Below are 22,815 nucleotides of genomic sequence, written 5' to 3' on the forward strand. Positions count from 1 at the left end.
AGACTCCTACAGGATGCTACACTCCACTGCTCCCAGCACGCAGTCATTGTGGTGCACTGTGGACACATGTGCTGGGATCTGACGGAGATGAATGCTGTTGTGCCTGCTTTGCTATTGCGGAAGTGGAGGCTTAGTGAAATTCATTCTCTAGTGTCACCCGGGTAGTAAATAGCAGAGCTGGTTTAAGATCTACCAGTGACCAGGTGGTGGCACACGCCTTTAATCCCGGCATTCAGGAAGCAGAGGCAGGTGAATCTCTGTGAATCTGAGGACAGCCTGGTCTACAGAGCTAGTTCTAGGACAGCCAGGGCCACACAAAGAAACCCTGTCTTGAAAGACAAAAGCAAAACAAAACAAAAACCAAACAAACAAATAAAAAAGACCCAGCAGTAGCTGGCACTAAAATGTTGTAACATTAACAATCCATTTATCCTTAATGATAACTAATGATATTTATGGTTAAGCGGGGACAGCTCTGTAAACTACAAATATCCTTTTATACTTTTAATGGGAACTTGTCCAGAAGGCCCAGAGATAGCCACATGGGTGGGGCTGGCTTGGGGAGGGGACAGTAGTGGACAATGGAAGAGGCCACTTGTGTTTCACTGGATCATCTCAATCTCTGACAGGGGGAGATAAATATGGATCTCTCCTTGCTTTATAGATAGGGAATCTGAGAACCAGCAGGGGAAACTATCCTTCCCAAGCCATCAGGTGGAAGAGCAGAGGTGAGGGTCCATGGGGTCTTCCTGAGGAACCTTGTCCTTAGGCATGCAAAGGTCTCTCATCTCGGGAGGCAGGGCACACACCGTGACCCTCCCACCTCCCAGTGAAAGCTGGAGGAGTTATCCCCTGTGAGCTATGATTATAGAAGGAAGGCAGAAAAAGTGACTTTGTACACTCACTGCTTTTCCATCGTTACCAAAAAGAACAAGTCCATTTTTGGTAACAAGGCCAGGCTTCTCGGATCCTCTAATGTCCAATGGCTCTCCAGCAGGCACAGAGCTAGTTAATAACGATGAACCGTAGAATGTCACCATCTGAGGAAGACATCAAACCCTGTGAACTCGGGAGGTAAAGCCACTGCCCAGTGTGTGTGTGTGTGTGTGTGTGTGTGTGTGTGTGTGTGTGTGTGTGCAAACACCGAAGTTCAGATTTGTGTAGTAACGTTGAGACATGGTTTTGTCGTGTGTGTTTATGAACCAAGCATCGGTAGAAAGGGGACAAATGAGAATCTCTGCAAATGTGTGGTCAAAGTCTCAGAGATGCCTGGAGAGAAGCTCAAGGGTCAAGAGTGCCTGTTAGCACCCATGTGACCCCTTAACAACCACCGTAACTCCAGTTCTAGGGCATCCAATGCCTTCTGGCTCTGAGGGCTGCTACACGCAAGTGGTATACACACACACACACTCAGGCATGCACATATGTACAAGTAAAATGAATAAATAATTTTTTAAAGTCTTAAAGATGGGGGCTGGGGAAATTCTCAGCTGCTCAAGTGTGATGTGGGATTCCCCTCTGTATGCTATGAATATGTTTTATTACCCTTGGTTAATAAAGAAGCTGCTTTGGCCTATGGTGGGGCAGAATATAGCCAGGCAGGAAATCCAAAGAGAGAGAGAAAGAGTAGGCAGAGTTAGGGAGATGCTGTGTAGCTACCCAAGAAGCAAGAAGTAACAACCACAAGCCTTGCGGTAAAATATAAAATAATAGAAATAGGTTAATTTAAGATGTAAAAGCTAGCTAGGAATATGCCTAAGCTATTGGTCAAACAGTGTTGTAATTAATACAGTTTCTGGGTTATTATTTGGTTCTGGGCGGCTGGAAAACGTAAAAGCAGTCTCTGTTTATACAAGCACTTGCTGCATAAGCTTGAGGACCTGAGTTTGACACCCAGGTAAAAAGCGGGGTGTGATCGTGCTGGCCTGCAATCCCAGTGCTGGGGAGGCAGAGACTGGAGGATCCCAGAGGCTCAGTGGCCAGCCGGTCTAGCCCGTTGCTGAGTTCCAGGCTCAGTGAGAAAATATCTCAAAACCAAAGCAGAGAGGAAATCAACACCAGTCTCTGCCCTCCAGACACACTTATGCACATGTATGCACATGTTCCCACACATATATGGCCTCACATGCTATACTCCCTCACACATGCACACACACACACAGGAGCACATATATACACATACAAGGAAAAGGTTCAAACAGTTGCACAACCAGGTGATATGGTGTGTCATTCAAACTGACTGAGATTAAAAGAGAAAAAGTGGAGCCTTTTTATCATAAAGATGTGTGTGTATGTGTATGTGTGTGTGCACGCATGGTGTTGGCCCTGGGGGTGGCCTGTAGTCCTGGGGACTGTCCTGGTTCTCTTTTGTTTATTTGTTTGTTAACTTGGCACAAGCTAGAGTTATTTGAGAAGAGGAACCTCAATTGAGGAAATGTCTCCATCAGATTGGCCTACAGGTATATCTGTGGGGAAATTTTTATTTTTATTTTTTTGTTTTTATTGAGCTATATATTTTTCTCTGGTCCCCTCCCTTCTCCCCTCTCCCATGGTCATGGGGCATTTTCTTAATTGATGATGCCATGGGAGGGACCACGCCACCCCTGGGTGTGTGGTCCTGGGTTCTATAAGAAATCAGGCTGAGTAATCCATGAGGAACAAGCCGGTCAGCAGCACTCCTCCATGGCCTCTGCTTCAACTCCTGCCTCCAGGTTCCTGCCCTGGCCCTCAGTGATGGACCGGTTCCTGGAGGTGTAAGATGAAATAAACCCTTTCCTCCCCAGGTTCCTTTTGCTCGATGTTTTATCACAGCAATATCTCCCTAACTAAGACAGGGCTGAACTCAAGGGCTTCATATATGCTAGGCAGTCACTCTACAACTAAGCCCTCAGGAACATGGGGACCCTTCCAGTGCAGGGTGATGAGAGGTGAGCTGTGCAGGATGTTCTGGGGATCAGTTCAAGAAAACAAGACTAGAAAAGGATGGTGACCAAGAGCAAAGGACACTGATTTTTTTTTTAAATTATCATTCTAGCCAGGCGGTGGTGGCACACACCTTTAATCCCAGCCTTCGGGAGGCAGAGGCAGGTGGATCTCTGTGAGTTCGAGACCAGCCTGGTCTACAAGAGCTAGTTCCAGGACAGGCTCCAAAACCACAGAGAAACCCTGTCTCAAAAAACTAAAAAAAAAAAATCATTCTATAAATTTCGTTATTTATTAAGCTCTAATGATTATATGTATTGAGTATTTCCTGCATATCAGGAAATGGACATGTATTAACTCATTTAACCTTCGTCACAGAGCGAGGCTTGGGTTTAAATGCCAGTAGTACAGACGAGAGAGAGAGAGAGAGAGAGAGAGAGAGAGAGAGAGAGAGAGAGAGAGAGAGAGCGAGCTTGTATGGGGGAAATGTATCCCATGAACGCATACCTGTCCATTTATCTCTGCCCAGGCTCCAGGGACCTTATCATGACCTAGAATCCAGTTATGCAAAACTTCAGCCGGCTGGTCCCAAGAAATCTAGGTGGGCACAATAAAGACTGTAAGGGCTAGCTAACCTTTTTCTCCATCAGGGACAGGCATGGGGACACATAGGGTCAGCTGGCTTGGAGGCCAGGAAATGGTATACTGGGAACTTCTCAAAGGCAGAGGGCTGTGACCTGGCTGTGCGTTATTGATGTAGGTACCTTGGCATTTTCCTTCCTCTGGATCCCTTCGTATGTCGCCCCCTCTTCCGGCTGGGGAACATGAGGAGCTTTTCCATCAGCTATGAGTTGCACGGCTTCTACCTAAAGCCGAGAGCATCACTGGTGTTACATCCCCGTCATCCACAAAGGCATGGAAATCTGTGTCCAACAGACTGACTGCATAGAACTGCTCAGAAGTCAGCCAGGCTGTGATGACAGCTGCCCTCCATGGCACACATATGGCTACTTATGTAAGTTACCCCCTGGAGACATCACAGGTATCTGACAGGTGTGTACCACTTTCCTGATTTGCAAATGAGGAAGCTGTGGAGTTTCAGGAAGAGCCAGAGAACTAACTCTAGGTCCAGCCACATTTGGCTAGGGATAGTTATGAATGCCACCAAACACGACTTCATACATAAACTAGCTTAAAGCATCAAAAGTTTTGGGGTTTTTTGTGTGTTTGTTTGTTTTTGAGAAAGGTTTTTCTGTGTGGTTCTGACTGTCCTGGAACCCTCTCTGTAACCAGGCTGGCTTTGATCTCAGAGATCCTCTTGCCTCAGCCTCCCCGGTGCTGGCAGTAAAGGCATGCGTCACCCTATCTGGCTGATTTCTTTTTTCTTTTTTGCTAATACAACTGCACATCTTTTGAGTGTGAACTTTGTAGATCTCAGTGTCATTTCACAACAGCGAAAGGTTCGACATGCCTGGAAGGATGTCGTGCCCACTAGGCGTGCCCACTCTCAAGATCAACCTGCATTGAAGCATGGACTCTTGTTGGAGCTGGAGGTGGAGCTCAGGGGCAAAGCTCATGCTTAGCATCTGCAAGGCCTCAAGTTCCACCCAGAAAGACGGGAGGGCAAGGGCGGGAGGAAATGGGCTGTTGTGTTGTCATGGTGATGCTCGCCACCGTGACTTCACTTCTTTGGGGTGTGTCTATATTCTCTTTCCTGACACTTCACTGGGACGTCCCCGTGTGCCTGTGTGCTGTTTGGATTATTATGTTCTGTTTTGAGCACCTGCCGTGAGCTAGGTTCTTTACATGAATGATGTTGTTTAACTTTGAGAATACTTCTACAAGCCAGATAGTGTTTTCCACAATCTACATAGGAAGGAACCAAGGCCATAGAGGCTGAGGCGCTGGCTGTCTGTTCAAAGCATCATGTGTAAGTGGTAGAACAGGAATTGCAGATGAGTCTCTGTAACACCAAGGACCGTCTGAATTGATCACTAAGTGACATAAACAAAGGTCTCAATTATCCCTCACATCAGTGGTGACTTAGTAGAACCTGGCTGCTTTCCCTACCAAATTCTGGTTGGGGGGGGGGGGGAGAGGATGACCAAATGACTTGCTGAATCTCTGGATATGTTTATGGACAAAATATTTTACTTCATGGGCAATATGTATGCTCGGAGTTTTTCTCCTCCATCCTGAGCACATCTGAATGATTAAATCAATCATTATATTTCACTCTGTTATGTAGACTAAGTAAAACACCTTTACAGTAAGTCTGTTACTCAGATAAAAAAAAAAACTGAAAGATTCTTTATACTTCCTTATAATCAGCCATTATCTACAGGGTTGACGATTCAGGTATTTAACAAAAAGGATGGGACACTTTGGCTGTCGTCCCGTCTGTCCCCTTTCTTTCTTGTCAGCATCACAGAGTGAGTTTCAAGCTCACACTGACACTACAGGCGTGAGCCACCAAGGGTCACAAGCGTGTGCCTGCATGCCCGGCTTAGCAAACTCTCGACGAAAAAAAAAACAGCCCTCTAGCCTTAGAGGTTTCCTATGTTGGTGTTGGTGGTGTAATTATACTGACCATGGCCTTGATTCCCTCGGGAAAAAGGAACCGGTTATAAAGGGCATCCACTGTGTCATTGGGTTTGACGTCACATGCTCTCTGAAGAAGGATAGGTCCTGTATCTAAACCATCATCTGCCCAGAAAACAGAAAACCCAGCTTGCTTATCTCCCGAGATCAGAGTCCTGTGAAAAGAAGAGGTTTCAACTTAAAATGGTGGTTGCTTGTGTCAAGTCAAGAATTAATACGTCATGTTAAAGGAAAGGGGAATTGCAATGAAAAAAACAGGTAGTGAGTGAGTGGCCCGAGAAGTTGATAACAGAGCTCACAGCAGGCAATCCCCCCACGGTTGCTGTCCATGCATCCGCATTGTGTATTGCAGTAATGGCTGGTACAGCAGGCGACCCCCCACGGTCGCTGTCCATGCATTCGCATTATGTCTTGCAGTAATGGCTGGTGGTGCCTCTTAAAAGGCTTCAGAATCCGGCCTTACTGCCACCCCTGGCAGTTTTCCTCTTCTTTGGGACTGAGTAATTTCCATCCCTGCCTGTCCTTCCTACGTCCTGCTTGGTCATGTGTTAGAACAGAGTGGAGACTAAAACAGAGGGCACCCAGCACAACGTGCAAAGGAAAACCGGTGGTTGATTTAGGCTGCATCGTAGAGTAAAATGTCACTCAAGGTTAGAATTAGCTCTAGGCTGGCTGCATAAACTGTAGTAAAAGTCAGTTGATAAAATCAGCTGTTCATACTGCGTGCTGTATACAGCCTAGACTGAGAGAAATACTTATCTCTATAGTGGCTTATAATGCAAACAATATGCAGTATATGTGGGAAACGCCTAATGCTGATATCAGAGCACAGGCACACACAGAGAGGTTGCAAACTGTCTGTTCAGCAGTGCCCTAAATCGTCTTTTTAGATTTATTCTAATTTTTATGCATATGTCTCTGAGTGCATGCCATGTCTGTGCAGATGACCACAGAGGCCAGAGGAGGACATCAGATCCCCTGGGATTGAAGCCACAGGCTGCTGAGAGCTACCTGATGTGGGTGCTGGAACCAAACTCTGGACATCTGTAACAGCTGCAAGTGATCTTAACTTCTGAGCTGTCTCCCCAGCCTTAACCCCTTCTCTGAATCATCTGTATTTCTCTGAGTGATCGAGTAAGCAAGCGCTAAATGTTTTCAGAAATATTGAGGAATTAGCATTACACTGCCAGGCGCCTTGAAAATACTTATATGCTCTTTCCCAATGATTCTGCATATAGAAATAATTCAAAATGAAAAAGAAAAGATTCAAATGCAAAGGTATCTACTACTATTATTTATAAGACCAAAAGAAAATGAATTCCTGGCATCAACTTTTAAACAAGTATTTTCCTTTTTTTTTCCAGCCATTTAATCCACACGTCGATGTTTTTATATACTCGATAGCTAATGCCAAGCTTATCAGGAAGGTGGCAGATATGAGAATGAAGGTGGACATGGTGGGGAGACCCAGTTCAGCCTCAGCATGGGGTGCTGTGGTGTTAGGAGCTTAGGGAGTGCCAGGAGCTGTGCTCGACACAGATATGAGGATGTTGGACCATCTCTTTGAGGAACTTTGAGTCAAAGGAAGGGGATGGATGATAAAGAAGGCAGATTAAAGTGACACACATCTTCCTAAATGTACTTGAGATCCTTTGTGTAAAAAGGGAAAAATTTTCCGAGAGCATCACACACTGTGAAGACCGTTAAAGTAGATGTCAAAAGTGCAAAGAAGTCCTGCCGTAAGCCAGCATGATCAAACTGATCTCATTCATCTGACCACAGAAGCATAATGCCTCGCTGAGAAAACGTACCAAGTCACACGGCTGAACATGGGTTAATTTAAGTCGTAAGAAGTAGTTAGAAATAAGCTTGAACAATAGGCCAAATAGTTTATAATTGGTATAAGCCTCTGTGTGTTTATTTGGGACTGAATGATTTCAGGACGGGTGGGATAGAAACGTCTGTCTACACAGCGCTTTGCTGACTAAGCCATCTTTCCAGCCCCAAGCTCCCCCAGTGTCTGCATCATGTAGGAAATACATAACACAGCGTGTGGGAACAGCCACCATTCCTGCTATTCCAAGTCTCACCAGTTGATGGCAGAAGTGCCCCTGTGCCTGGGAAGGAGGGAAGGGTGGTAGATGATGGAGCCATGCTTTGGGCTGTCAATGACATCCATGGGGATGAACTGTGTGCAGAAGGGGAGCACGTTGAACTCGGCGCCCACTAACTGGTAGGCTTTCACCACCTCCTTGATGGTTTTACCCTTGACTCTCCATCTAGGGAACTTGAACACAGGGATCCCATCTTTCTCTGCAGCCAAAGCTGAGCACAAAATAAATAAATAAATAAAAATAAATAAATAAATAAATAAATAAATAAATAAATGAAAAGTTTTTTTTTTCAGGTCATGTTCTTCTATTCCCACACGGTAATATCACAGTTTCACAAAACTTTGACAGGTTAAGCGTCACAGAGGGGAACTTGGACCGTGACTAGAGTTGGATGTTGTTTGTATCAGGCTCGTCTGTCTTTCTAGAGGGGCGTGCATCATCTATGTGTTGGCGTGCATCTATGTTAAAAGCATAATGCAGCCAGGCGGTGGTGGCGCACGCCTTTAATCCCAGCACTTGGGAGGCAGAGGCAGGTGGATCTCTGTGAGTTCGAGACCAGCCTGGTCTACAAGAGCTAGTTCCAGGACAGGCTCCAAAACCACAGAGAAACCCTGTCTTGAAAAAAAACAAAACAAAACAAAAAAAGCATAATGCGTTCAGAGGCTGATGAGTAGATCATATTTTCAGATACTGACTTTCATTACTTTTTTTTGGGGGGGGGGATTTTCAAGACAGGGTTTCTCTGTAGCTTTTTGGTTCCTGTCCTGGAACTAGCTCTTGTAGACCAGGCTGGCCTTGAACTCACAAAGATCCGCCTGCCTCTGCCTCCCAAGTGCTGGGATTAAAGGCGTGCGCCACTACCGCCTGGCTCTTTCATTACATTTTTATTCATTCATTTGGTGTGTGTATATGTTGTGTGTGTGTGTGTGTGTGTGTGTGTGTGTGTGTGTGTATGTGTGTATCTGTGTATGTATGTCAGCCCTCTATATATCCATACTAGGTCATTTCCAGGAGCCACGGCAGGAGGGTTTGACCCAGTGTTCCCAGGTGTACTAGAGGGTCAGCCTTCCCATCCTTGTCTGGAACTGTGAACACCCCCACTACTCGGTGGCCCTCTTTCTGGAGGTGGCTGTAGACTTCCTTTCCGAGGAGGCTCTGGCCAATAAGTGCCAACTTCAGCTTGTTTTTGAAATAGACCTGTGAAAGAATGTGGTAATGGTGGCAGCTGACATCGTGGGCAGAAAACACTGGATGACAGATAGCGGGAAACGTCGTAAGATGACTCAAGGACCAGAAGTTCCAAGACCTCCAACACAAAACGATTAGTCTGGTGGCTATGGTGACTGGAGGGTTGCTAGTACAAGACCAGCCTGGGTTACTTAGTGACTTGCAGTCCTGCTGGCCAATTGGGGTAATAATGCTCTCGAAAACTAGACTCTAACAAAAACTACCATTTCAGACATGAGAAACCTTCTGTCAAGTTGTTGCTCCGGGGAGTCCAAAAAACTCCCAAAACAACACTGTTACTGTGCCCTTGATTGCCTCTCAGAAGCTGAAGGCCAGACCTTATTGCTGAAAATGCCATGTACTTCAGATATAGGATTCAGAAAAATCAAGCTGGATTTGGCTGCAACGCCTCTTGATACAGGATACCTTTCTGTATGCTGTGAATATGTGTTGCTTTTATTGGCTGATGAATAAAGCTACTTCAGCCTATGGCAGGGCAGAATATAGCCAGGTGGGAAAGACAATCCAAATATAGGGAGAAAGAAGGTAGAGTCAAGAGAGACGCTAGCAGCCACCGGAGGATTAAGATGCCAGAACATTACCGGTAAGTCACAGAGCACATGGATTATTAGAAATGTGTTCATTTAAATATGTAGAGCTAGCCAGTAAGAAGCCTAAGCCATTGGCTAAACGGTTTGTAATTAATATTAATCCTCAGAGTGTTTATTTGGGAACTGGCGGGTGGGAGAGAAACCTCCAGGTACAGCCCCTTCCCTGAGTACTAACTTTTATAGCACTAGAGGGGGCATTGCCAGCAGCCAGGGGAGAAAATCAACAATAGCTGTGACATTTGCATACACAACAATCATTATGGCAGGATATCCCAAAAGGTGCAATGGTTGTGCTCACATCTTGGTGCAACCAACAACTTGATTGGGCAAGGACTTAAGACCCTCTAAATAGGGAATTTATGGTTGGTAAGATAAACCTAGCCAACTCCCCATGGCTAGTGAGGTGGTCGACCTTAGAAGACCCTACAGCACTGCCTCTTTACTAAACTAGTCTGAGTCCCAACTGCATCCTAAATACTCATCCTTGTATCCACAGATAAGTGTAGCTCTCGCCCCTCATCAAAGGAGCTTTTTATTCATAGTGGATGGAGATAACTATAGAAAACCACATGATTGGTTAAAATGCAGAACTGGCCATGGGATGCTTAGCCCCAACTATAATACAGTGCCTGCACCTCAAATCCCAAGTGACCAGCCCTAAGCATGTATGTTAAATGGACTCAGAAGGTTTTCACACACACACAAACACACACACACACACACACACAAACACGACACACATGCACACACTTATTAAGAAATAAAACCAGCCAGGTGGTGGTGGCACATACCGTTAATCCTAGCACTTGGGAGGCAGAGGCAGGTGGTTCTAGTGAGTTTGAGGTCAGCCTGGTCTACTAAGTGAGTTCCTGGACAACCAGGACTGTTACACAGAGAAATCCTATCTCGAAAAAGAAAGAAAAAGAAAAGAAAGCAAGAAAGAAAGACAGACAGACAGACCAGAGTAAAGAGTACCCAAGGAACAAACCAGAGTTGACCTCTGGCAAACACACACACACACACACACACACACACACACACACACACCAAGAAAAATTAAAAATGCTCCATAACTATTTGAACTCTGTATCCTATAATTAGGGCAGAAACAGAATCTTCCCATTGGCCACCTTACAAAAATTTCAACTTCGCCCCACACAATTGTTAATGCCAGATATTTTAAGGCATCTGAAACTCTGCTTTCAAAATGCATAGAGGGGCCAGGCCGTAGCTCTTTGGGGGAGCATCTGTTCGCCATGTGCAAGACCCTTGGCCCGACAACCAACATTACCAACCAAAGTGGGGTGGGCGTGGACAACTTCAAAGCACACAGAAGTCAAGAGTCCTCGTCCTTCAATGCAGTGTGCTTCTACATTTGACTGGACTGTCATCTGGCTAGCTGGAGTTCAGTTCCAGATCAGCTGAGAAAGTCTCTAAAGCAACCATGTTGCATTCACTGACCGCTTTCTGAGCGTGGTGGGTGACTCCGCACCCCATCCCTCTCTCTGATGCTGTGAACAACAGCGCAGCCTTCAACCTGAAGCTTGCATTTTACTACAGAGCCACCTCCACACACCCAAGCCCAACGTGAGTTTTTAATGCCGGGAAACGCTCAGATTCCAGGACTGTAAGTCTATTTGTGAATTCGCAGGATTCCAGAAGACTAAACTTAAGATATTTCTTGCTTCTGTGTCTCCAAGTACAGTCTGAGTGCTGACTTGTCCGTGCTGGCGGAATCCACCAAGAAGATGCTCTCGTTTGTTCTCGGTGCTCGTTTCCCTTTCGGACCCCCTACCCCATACTACAAGATTCATAGAAAGAGTGGTCCCTGTCCTCGGAGACTTCATCAGTTGGGAGGGAGGATTACTTGAGACCCCCGGGGAGTTCCCGGGAGAAGGAAATGAAGAAATGGTAGCGTCCAGAATGGGGAGCCATGGAGTACTGACAAGCGGCAATCGAGACAGGAGCGGCAGAGAGCTTTATCGATTCCAGTTATTTGTACCATATTATGAAGACAGTGGGAATCCCTGAGTGACTGTGGGCAGGAGGGTGCTGTGGATTCCTCCCCGGGTTAGCCCATCTCTGGGGCAGCTCTGTCGAGGCATGAGCCGGCTCCGAGGCGTGCCTCTCGTGCTTGAAAATGGAGCAGAGAGGGAAAATAACAGCTGCTTTTCAGTGTGCTCCCAGGATGCATTTGGAGTGTGCAAAGGCTCTGGCTAGTGTGACAAGCTCTCACCTGAGCAGGAGCAGCGTGTCATGCTTCAGATAGAGATGAACCTACGCAAGATCTAAGACATCAGCGACAAGCTTGTGCAACTCGATTTCCTTATTGCATCATAACATAAAGAAGGCATTCATATCCATTGTCATTCTGATTTTTTTTTCTCAGTGCTGGGGGGTCAAAGCTGAGTTGCTGTACATGGCAGGCCAGTGCCTCTAGCTACACCCCCAGCCCTCATCACTTTTTAAAATCCTTTTCAAAGGGTTGTTATTTTCACGTTATTAATGTGTATGTGACTGCATGGGTTTATGCCATGAGTGTTGTGATGGTCTCAGAGTTACAGGTGGTGGCGAGCTGCTGAACAGGGTTACTTGCAGAGGGTAAAAAAAAAATCCTTGTGTACACAGAAAAGCACTGGAGAGGCCAAGAAAGTTAAACACATAACTTATCTCTTCCATGGAACAAAGTACATAGTTGTTTTCCTGGAATGGTGTTAAGAGGGGATGTGGTTTACAACCTGGTAATCCTGTGCTACATGTTGGGAGAGGCTACCCATGTATCCCCCAGAATATTGTTCGTTTATCCCGGACTCCCCGCTGCCCTGCTTCCCCAAAAAACCCTTGAACATTACTTCTAGGCCATAAAACTCATCTTTGTGAGCAATGTCACTGTACTTTACAACCTAAGTAATTTCTATGCCATCTTAGATCCAGGGCAGTCCTGAGGCCCACGGCCGTTATGTTTACCTCGGTCGTCTCCCAGACCTCATCTTGAGCATTGTTTCTAAGTCAACAATTTCACTCACAGGGCTGAGCTAATTGTTATCTGAATGCTTTCCTCCAAAACTGGGCCGTGGTTACGCATGGCTGAAGTCAAACGATCTGTGTCAGACCCTAGAAGCCCTAGATTTGGTCAGGTTACCAAATCAGACTGATGAGAATTTTGTTCTTCACCCTACTGGCTGTGAAGTCTGCATGGACCCTCACAGAGATGCTGGGAATCAACTCCCATCCTCTGTGAAAGCAGCAAGTGTTCTGATCCTCTGAGCCAGCTCCCAAGCACCCCGCAACACGTTTGTGTCTCCCCCTTCTCCCCTCCCTCCTCCCAGTCACCCCAGACAGAGTTTCTCTGTGTAGTCCTGGCCCCTGTTGTCCTGGCCCCTGGCTGTCCTGGAACTCTCTCTGTAGACCAGGCTGGCCTCGAACTCACAGAGATCCACCTGCCCCTGCCTCCTGAGTGCTGGGATTAAAGGCATGCTTTACTACTGTCACACCCCCCCACCACGCCCGCCGCAAAAAAAAAAAAAATCATAGTTTTTTTTTCAACTCAATATGTCAATGTCAACACAGAGGCCTGTCAGGAGGTGATACCTGAAGAGGGATGCTTAGCATGTGGGACGGAAGAGAGAGAGAGAGAGAGAGAGAGAGAGAGAGAGAGAGAGAGAGAGAGAGAGAGCGCTAACATTTCTGACTTTCAGGAAAGGGGAATGCATCATCTCCACTCTCCAGTGTGTCCCCATCGTTGTAATGTCATCTCTCTGAGGCCTCTCCAGAGCCCAACTGATACTGGTACCATGCTCCTGGGCTTCTAGAACTGAGAGCTAGAGAAATCTCTTTTTATACAGTTCCTAGCCTCCTGCATTTTGTAATAGCCACAGCAAACAGACTAACACAAACTCATTAAATGCAACCAGACATACCCTTTCTTATGTACTCGTGTTCATGCCTATGAATTCGGAACACATAGGCACTGCCACACCAGCGGACGTTCCAGCACTCGCTACCATTTCCCTATGCCACCAATACTTGCTCCTTCCTACTAGTGATCCTGAGATCTAGTGACTTCTTCTGTCTCTAGATCCTCTTTCAAAAACGTCAGATCTGTGACTATCCAGACCTTTGGGGGGGGGGTTCATATGCTTAACATACATATTTGAGTTTCATTCCCAGTGTGGACTCCTGTGGTTCTTTTCTCCCCATGCAAGGTAAAATCCATTATATCCGTGGTTTTGTTACATTTTGTTTATCCTATCACCCGATGAGAACGATCTTTCCAATTAGGGATGGTTATAGAAACACCCTATAAATATCTGCACACAGGTTTTATTTCCTGTGGGTAAACAGGTACCTAGAAGTGTGGAGCTTAGCCTATAACTCAGGGGTGCAGGGTGTGCTTTGCCCGTGGGAGGCTCCGGCCCCATCCCTAACACCATGAAAACAAACAAAGACCTGATAGAGCGGAGGCAGCATCCTGTGGTGGAGATACCATTTAGCACTATACAAAATGGCTCAGCAAGAAGGCTCGTCTGGTAGGGACACTTGCTGCCAAGCCTGGGGACCAACAAGAGGGAAGGAAAGAACAAGTCACTGACTTCTCCATGTGTGCTACGGCATGTCACCGCCTCAAGTAAAAATGTGATTGAAAAATTTTGCAAAAGGAACTGGCAAGCTTCCAAAGTGGTCGTACCATTTTGTATTCTTATTAGCTGTGTGTGTTTATTTTAAAATAATTCTTAGGGAGCAGATCACAGTCCAAAGGAGGTGATCTATATTATCTTTAGAGTAAAATGTCCCTAGTTCTTCACCATCTTCCTTTTGACCATGCAGAACTCTGCCTGATTCTAAGCTCTCTCCGTGGCCACCTTCCCACATGTACCCCTGGGGACAGTGGTCCCCTGGGACAGCCTGCTGCTTCCCCCAGCCTTGTTTCTATTTCTGCTGTCACCTGGTCTGTTCAGTTTTTATTACTGAAAACTTCTGTAACTCTACGTGGAAATCCTCATCCTTCGAAACTCCTTCCCTTCAGCTTTCCAACAGCTCACTGACAGGTGGTGACAATGGCCGGTGAGGTGACAGCCCCTTGCTGTCTTGTGAGTGGTTGAAGAAGCTAAGGAAGGGTCCAAGGGCAGCCCAGCTGAGCAATGAAAAGCCCCGGGCAGGCAGGTAACTGTGACTCTTCCCCGAAATCACTAGAGTTCATTCTAAGGAGCAAGATGAATTCTGACCATTTGAGTTTATCTAGGAGACAGAAAACTTTGAAATGAATGAAAACCAGGGACAAATTCTTAGCACGATTCAAGATTCTGCCTTATACTTGTTTTACATATGGCACTGTCAGAGAAAAACAAATGGGGCAAAATCCTTTATAACACAGCTAGGACGTACTGCTTACAAAAGAGATTATGTACACAGGATAACCGCTTTCCTTGGCCTGAACAGCCTGAACCGTCTAGGCTCAGAAAGGCTCTTCTCCCAAGGCCCACCCAAGTGCTGAAGGCTGAGCCATTTGCAACGTGTCGGCTCCCGTTCAGTTTCTAGAAGCGCTGATGCAATCTCAAGCCTGAGGGCTGGGCCATGGCCGGTAATTCTTACTCCCACAGTTTAACAGCATTCCAGCGTGGCTACTCCAGCAGTGCTGGGTGATCCTGGAAATCTGGCTGCTGCGACTCGGTGGGAAGCACCAGGCAGTCCCTGCTTTCAGTGCTGAGCTTGCCTGAGTCACGGTCGCATCTGACAGACCGTGCAAGGCTGGTGCCTAGTGCTCACTCTAATTCATCATCCCGATCTTATACCGTTCACATCGGGGCCAGGGAACCTCTCGGTTGAAATGCAAAACGGAAGAAAACAGATGCTAGCTCCTGTTCCTTTACTCATTGTCATTCCCCAGCTCGTCATCCCAGCCAGACCTGACACATTCAGTAACCTCGTCTGCAACTCATTCCCCGCAAGAGACAAAGGCTCACTTGACAATCCCCATCCCGGATACCGCAGCAGTCTTCTCTGAAGTCGCCCAGTATGAAAAATGATGCGGTCCCATCTTGTAAGATCTGGGCATCACTGCCCACCCCAGCGTCTGCCATGCTGACCCTGCAGCCCCTGAGGTCTGGAAAGCAAGACCAGGACGTGGATGCTCGCTTTGGTTGAACTCACCTGACCGGTGGAGAAGTGCCGAAGCGCCTGGCTGCCTGGCCACCGCATGATAAACAGCAGCGCGCGATTGCACGGGCTCGGGAGGCAGGCGCTGGGAGTGGGCACCAGGGCTGCAGAATGTTCAATCCAAGCTCTGCTCAAGGCCCTGCCCCTCAACTGACAGGTCCCGCCCCTCAGCTGGCAGAGCTCCTGCTCTCCCGCCCTCCCACGTGACCCGGAGCAGTCTGGAAACGAATTGGTGCCCAGCTGCCCGGGCATCTCTTGGAAGCTACCTGGACTCCGCCTCTGTTCCATGAATAACCAAGGTGTTCACCAGCGGTGGGACCTTCAGATCTCTCGGAGTCAGGAAGAGAGATGCACCTCAAAATGATCCATTGGACACCCTGCGAGGGTTACTCTTCTTTAACAACTTGGCACAAGGTAAACTAGCCTGGAAAAGGGATTGCCTAGATGGAATATTTCTTGTGTTAAAAGTGAGAAGATGCATCCTAATTGTGGGTGGCAGTCTTTCATGGGCTGGGTCCTACAGTAAGCTTGCACGCGTTCTCTCTCTCTCTCTCCCTCCCTTCCTCCCTCCCTCCCTCCCTTCTTTCCTCCCCCCCCCCATTCTCTGCCTCAGGTTCCTCCCCTTGCCTTCCAGACCATGATGGATAATAACCTAGACTCCCAAGTTAAATAAATCCTTTCTCTGCTAAGTTTTTTCTGGGGGGGGGGGGGGATTCGAGACAGGTTACTCTCTGTAGCTCTGGCTGTACTGGAACTCGCTCTGTAGACCAGGCTGGCCTTGAACCCACAGAGATCAGTGTGCCCCTGCCTCCTTAGTGCTGGGATTAAAGGCATGAGCTAACACAACCTAGCTCCCTAAACCACTTTTTGTCAGAGTATTTTGTAACAGAAATTAAATTAGAACACTTCCCAAGTCACCCAGGAAATAGTCTCAGGAAATCGACCGGCTTGAGCTGGGAAGCTAAGGGGCTGTCTGGGCAGCCTTGCTTCAGAAACAGCCTGGTACCTCGATCATCGGAGGATGAAGGTCGGTGAGATATGGTTCCCTGGGCTTGTCGTCTAGATCTGGTCCCCAGTAGATAATCCATACCTGTCTTTGTCCCTTGCCCCTCTGAAGACATCTCACACGTGCTGTAGTGGAACCTTCGTCCCAAAAAGACGTCTTAGCCCGGAGCTCGGGGCTGCTCGGGACTGCTCGGGGCTTGGCATCCATCCTTGTTTCTTCATGTTCTTCACATGTGATCATTTCTTCGCAGCTGTTTGTTACGAGCTCATTGAACAGAGCAATAGCTTTCTCTGCCGTTTCCATACTTAAGTGTTGCTCTTTGATGGACTCCACAGTCCCTAATACCTTTCAACAATCCACGTGGTTTATTTAGACAGCCCTGCCTGGACAGCAAACAGCACTGAATGCCATAGACTTTAAAACAGCCAGATGTGAAAGACATTAGGTTTTCTTCCCCTCCCCACCTCTAATTTTGTGAATATTTTTTTTCTTTTTTTTTTCTATTTTCTCTGATCCAAACATGTAGCCAACACTCTGGTCTTTTCATTGTAATTATGTGAAGACATTGTTACTGAATTCTTGCTTCGATCTGTTTCACTTTTGAGCCTTCAGAGTTCAGGTACGCTGTTTAGGGAGCTTCCTTCCTTTTTAAATTTTTACTTCATTTTGAATTATGTGCACTGTGTTGTTTATATGTGGGTATCTGAAGGCGACTGCTGGTGCCCTCAGAGGGGACTTGCAGGAGGTTGTAGGTCACTTGAAGTGGGTGGTGGGGACTGAACTCTGATCCTCTGTAAGAGCAGTCCGAGCACTAAACCATTGACCTTTCTCTCCAGCCCCCAGCCAGGACATTGCTTATAATCCTACCAATATTTTGAGACTAGATTTTTGTTCCAGTTGTACTGATATGTCTGTCAGCAACTGTGTGGAACTGTGCGGTCTGAACTGAACCTTTCTGGTAGCAAATGGTTGGACGGATATCCAGCCCAGATCATTTTACAGAGTCTGCCTTCTGGTCAGGGGGTAGTGGTGCACGCCTTTAATCCCAGGCAGGTGGATCTCTGTAAATTTGAAGCCAGCCTGGTGTACAGAGTGAGTTCCAGGACAGGCTCCAAAGCTACACAGACAAACCCCGTCTCAAAACACCAAAACCAAAACAAAAATAAAAAAGAGTCTGCTGGGCGGTGGTGGCGCACGCCTTTAATCCCAGCACTTGGGAGGCAGAGGCAGGAGGATCTCTGTGAGTTCGAGACCAGCCTGGTCTACAAGAGCTAGTTCCAGGATAGGCACCAAAACCACAGAGAAACCCTGTCTCAAAAAAAAAGCAAAAAAAAAAAAAAAACAGCTTTGCGCAGTGGCAGTATCGTAGCCAATGAGGTTTATCCGAGGCGTGATTATTGCTAATTGAAAAAAAAAAAGAGTCTGCCTTCAGTATCGAAGGAATAAAATGGACTGAGCAATTTCTAAGCTTTTAACTTACTTTTATTTCATTTATTTGGTGTGTGTGTGTACATAGGTGTGTGGCTGTGCCTGTCCATGCATACACCAAGAGATCGGTGAAGGATGCCAGGTATCCTGCTTTATCCCTCCCCATCTTATTCTCCTGAATTAGGTTTTTCTCATTGAATCTGGAGCTGTATTGGTGACTTGTCGGGGACATGCCTTGGCAAAAATACCACTTGCCAGGATAGAGGCTTGGGGATCAGAAAAATAGTAAAGAGATCAAAGATATGAATGAAAACAATAAAGCAGAAACATAGGATAGAGGGAGGGAGTTCCAGCGAATACTAAAAATGTCCTCATTTAATTTCCAATTGCTTAAAATACCCAGACCCCAAGGGGTAGGAGTAAGAAAAAAAAACTGCATTAACATGATATAAGAAAATGAATAAACCAGCTGAAGGTCATGGGTTACATTCTTAGGTAAACATTTTGTTGCTAGAACAAGACAAGTAAAACTGGCACCCTAGACCAAAGCATTCTGTAGGCAAACTACTCCCTGGGTAGAATCCATAGTTATCTCCTTAAGGGAGTAGAAACTTAGTTGGATCCTTAGATTTTGTTTAGAGTAGAAACAAAATGTCTACTTCTCTATTCCTGAAATTCAAGGTCTGGCTATTAGCCACACCTGTTGACAATAACCTTGAGAGAGGAGAACTCTCTGACCTGAATCTAGGTGGGACCTTTGTTTGAGGTAGAAGCACAATAACCTTGAAGGAATCGAGGTAAGTTCCCACTCTCTGACCTTTGGTCAATGTGGAAATAGGCTCACATTTTTGGGCCTCCACAGAGACTGCTTAGCCCCAGCAATCCACCCGTCTACACCCTGTCACTAGCACTGGTGTTATAGGTATACAACTTTTTGCTGTGGGATAATGTACACTGTAAAGATTTGCCACTTGTATTGGTTTAATAAAACACAGATTGGCCAGTAGCCAGGCAGGAAGTATATTTGGGGCAACCAGACTAGGAGAATTCTGAGAAGAGGAAAGAGAGAGAGATGCAGTCACAAGTCAGATGCAGAAGAAGCAAGATGAGAAGGCCTTACTGAGAAAAGGTACTAAGCCACATGTGCTAAACATGGACAAGATTTATGGGTTATTTAAGGTGTAAGAGTTAGTTAATAATAAGCCTGAGCCAATAGGCCAAACAGTTTATAATTAATATAAGCCTCTGTGCATTTCTTTGGAACTGAACGACTGTGGGACCAGGTGTGACAGAAACTTTTGCCTACAAGCTTTTTATGCGGGTGCTGGAAATTTGAGCTTGGGTTCTCACCCCTGCACAGCAAATTCTTCAGCTAATTGAGCCATCTACCTGCCTGGATAAGTCTGTTCTTTTGCAGTTGGTGAGATGCTCACACCTGTGATCATAGTGCTTTGGAAATAGAGATAGGAGCATAGCTGTAAGGCTGAGGACAGTCAGCCACAGCTGCAAGCCAAGGTGAGCATGTCGGGGTCAGAGGACAACTTGCAAGAGTCAGCTCTTGTTCTGTGTGGTCCCAGGCGCTCTAACTCAGGTTGTTAGTGGTGGCAGACATTTTTCCTCACTGAGCCATCGTGAAGGTCCAATTACAAACTTTCTGAAGTGTAGAAAGTATTTACTCCTACAGTAACTAGCAATTTTAGGGTAAAGTTCCATGTGTCTCCACACTGTCTGCATTTGGTGGCTTGTTTTGACTGAGTGACTTTTGACCACTTTGCCTATGCAGGAATGCTGCTGTTTGACTCTCTGTTTTTATAAATTGCTATACTGAATATTAATTTTATTGCACGTGAGAATGACATAAAACTTATGAATCCCATTTTTATTAACTGTAGCGAGCTGCATGGTGTCACACCTGATGGAGATGTATAATCAACTCCTATGGCTAAAGTCTGACCTATGCTATGATCACACAATGATTATCAGCTGCTTGCATATGCGTGGGCCTATGGGCAGTGCCCACCTGGCAATCCGGGATTGGCAGCCCATGCCTACTTAAGGGCTGGGAGAGAGGTCAAAGAGAAAGAAAAAGAGAGGTCAAGGAGAGAAAAGAAAAAAGGAGAGAGGAGAGAGGTCAAGGAAAGAGAGGAAGAGAGAGAGAGAGTGAATAAAGATCCTGGAATAAACTGCAGTGAGAAGAGCTCCAGTGGTCGCGTCATCCTTGCGGGACGAGGGTGGCCGTGACAGTTGGTGGCCCATATGGGGACAAGCATATAAGGAACCTCCAAACCTCTCTCCGTGGAGCCCAGAACTTGCTGCAGTCAGGGGGTGCACCAAATAATCCTCAAGGTAAAGATTGGGGATCCGCAACAAAAAGCAGGTTTTCCGCTCTCGCTGGTAGAAGGGAGAGTGGGGGTAATAGGGCTGTGACCAAAGCAGACGGTTTAAAGTCAGAGCCACGATCAAAATGGAGGGTTTAAAGTATAGCCACAGCAATAGTGGACGGTTTAAAATGAAAATAAAAGGAAGAATAGGAGTTTAGAATGGACGTTTCAACATCACACCTGATTTTTCTGGCTCTTAACGAGCTGTTACAGAGCACTTTGGAGAGGTTTTTGGCTGAAGGTGACACAATTGCTCTTTGGTTTGCCGTCTCTGGCAATCTTAATGTGTCATCCTGGGATAAGCCTGGTAGAGATCTGGATTTTGCTGCTGAACAAGGTATGCTAAGGAAGGAAATTATATTCATGTGGTTTGAGTTACCGAGACCTCTGGAGTTTGTAGTGGAGTGTGAGCAGCTGTGGCTCCAAGGCCAAGCAGCACTGAGGGTCTGCAAAACTGCAAACACCGGGACCTGCCTCAGGGCATAGAAGCACAACTGTGGTTAAGATCTGTTGGCCTGAACCTCTGTCCTAGCCCTGGGCAACTGGCAAGGACTGGGTGGGGCTGGCGGCTCAACCCCCTCAGGCCTCCTCCTTTCAGTTCCACGGGGAAGTCTCCGCCTCTCTCCTGCTGTCTCTGCGACCTGAGTCCAAGCACGACTGGAAAATGGCTGTAGATTGTAGTAAATACCCGAAAGAATGCAACGTCCCCGCTCAGCAGCAAGTAGCCAGAGAGATTGACAACGCCCAAATTCCCTAAAACACAGTTTAAGCGGGGCCCTTTCAGAGCAGAAGCAGGATCAGCTGGGTTGCTAGGGAAGCCAAAGAGGTGCACGAGGGAGAAGGTGTCTTCCATGCACTCAGCTGACAAGAATGAATGTGCCACAGGGGTATGGCAGCTGGGGTATGTTAAGTCTATACCTTAGTCTGTCAGACATTTCTATCCATCCGGGGCTGTGTGTGTGATATGAAAAATCTAAAGAATTGTCTAGCTATCTTTTAGGTAATTGGTCTGGTGAATTCGAACAACAACTGGAAAAGTTGCGGGTGACGATGGTGACTGTGAACTCCACACGCATGGATACCAGCCTGGCAGAAGAACTATCTTCCTGGATCACTCCATGGATCATCTGAGGGAGTGGGCAGGAATAAGAGCCTTGGCAAGCTTAATGGTGCTTGCCTCCCTGGTATGCCTATGGTGCATTTGTCACATAAGCGTTTCACAGCATCGCAGTGCAGTTATGATCATTCAAGCCTTCACAGCCATTGAAACAGGACAGTCTCCCCAAGTTTGGCTAGAGATGTAAGAGCAAGTCTGATTGCATGTGTGTTGGTGTCTAGCTCCCACCTCTGTAAAAAGGCACCAGACAGGTCTAGTGTTCTCTGAGTGGATGACACCTGGACAGACACTAGTACATGTTTCATTTTTAACAGAGATCGGACCTATACTCTTACCTGTTGTTTTACAAAACAAAAGGGGGAACTATAGCGAGCTGCATGGTGTCACACCTGATGGAGATGTATAATCAACTCCTATGGCTAAAGTCTGACCTATGCTATGATCACACAATGATTATCAGCTGCTTGCATATGCGTGGGCCTATGGGAAGTGCCCACCTGGCAGTTCGGGATTGGCAGCCCGTGCCTACTTAAGGACTGGGAGTGAGGTCAAAGAGAAAGAAAAAGAGAGGTCAAGGAGAGAAAAGAAAAAAGGAGAGAGGTCAACGGAAAGAGAGGTCAAAAGGAGAGAGGAGAGAGGTCAAGGAAAGAGAGGAAGAGAGAGAGAGAGTGAATAAAGATCCTGGAATAAACTGCAGTGAGAAGAGCTCCGGTGGTCGCGTCATCCCTGTGGGACGAGGGTGGCCGTGACAATTAACTGCTTTTTAACTTGTACTGTTATTACTGCTCAAAATTCCTCCATAGAAATAATAATAATGTTATAATGATAAAATATGGTGAAGAAATAGCTCAAGCAGTTAAGAAGCACTTGTTCTTCCAGAGGACCTGGATTCTATTTCCAGAACCCATGTGGTGGCTCAAAACCATCTGTAACTCCAGATTCAGGGGATCCAATGCCTTCTTCTGGCTTCTGTGGGCACCAGGCACACATTGTTACACGTACATACATAGAGGCAACAAAACACATATGCATAAAATCACAAAATGTTAAAAAAAAATGATGTTATGATAAAAACACAGCCCTAGAGGATGCCAGTCTAAGCTCCTGTAAATGGGAGAACTGAACTCTAATAAGTAAGTTTAATATTGATTAAAAACAAAAAATCTTAGAGCTGGGCATGGGTATACTGCCATAATCCCAACACTACAGAAATGGAGGGATAGAAAACTTCCGGCAGGGCTGGACTAGATAG

The 22,815-nt window shown here is 46.4% G+C and overlaps 2 pseudogenes; one reads left to right on the top strand and one right to left on the bottom strand.

Annotated features, from left to right (window-relative positions):
• The window catches only part of LOC121444505, a 40,603-nt pseudogene extending 24,930 nt beyond the window's left edge, over nt 1-15,673 (bottom strand).
• A 2,307-nt stretch (nt 15,674-17,980) lies between these two features.
• Nucleotides 17,981-18,151, top strand: LOC121444524 (annotated as a pseudogene).
• Nucleotides 18,152-22,815: the final 4,664 nt, after the last annotated feature.

Source organism: Microtus oregoni, unplaced genomic scaffold (assembly GCF_018167655.1).
Source record: "Microtus oregoni isolate MIOR12 unplaced genomic scaffold, Mior012 000129F_ref0000347, whole genome shotgun sequence".
Lineage (NCBI taxonomy): Eukaryota > Metazoa > Chordata > Mammalia > Rodentia > Cricetidae > Microtus > Microtus oregoni.